The sequence below is a fragment of the Monopterus albus genome, unplaced genomic scaffold (assembly GCF_001952655.1).
Source record: "Monopterus albus unplaced genomic scaffold, M_albus_1.0 scaffold26.1, whole genome shotgun sequence".
Lineage (NCBI taxonomy): Eukaryota > Metazoa > Chordata > Actinopteri > Synbranchiformes > Synbranchidae > Monopterus > Monopterus albus.
Window position 1 is genome coordinate 11,221 of NW_018127906.1, and position 388 is coordinate 11,608.

Consider the following 388-nt stretch of genomic DNA (forward strand, 5'->3'; position numbering starts at 1 on the left):
TGGTTACTGCGGGAGTGAACAATGAGTTGTAGCTCCGGTGGTGTTTGATTGACTTGCTGTGACTCTTCCTCGTTGATAAATAGCTGATCAAAAGGGTGATAGCTGAGATGTCCAGTGGAGCTCTGCTGGCTAATGACTGTCCGGTCCAATTTACTGTCAGTGCTCTGCCCTTTGGAGGAGCTGGTGAGCATGTGAATCTGAAATCTAAAACCCACCTACAGTGGGCTGTAGTTGTGGCTGACTTATGCTTATCCTTCCATGCCTTCATCAGGTAACAGTGGTATGGGCTGCTACCATGACCGGCATGGCTTTGATCAGCTCAGCCACCTGCACTGCTGTCTGATCAGGCACCTGAAGATGGAGGGTGTGAACTGCCCAGAAATTGGGC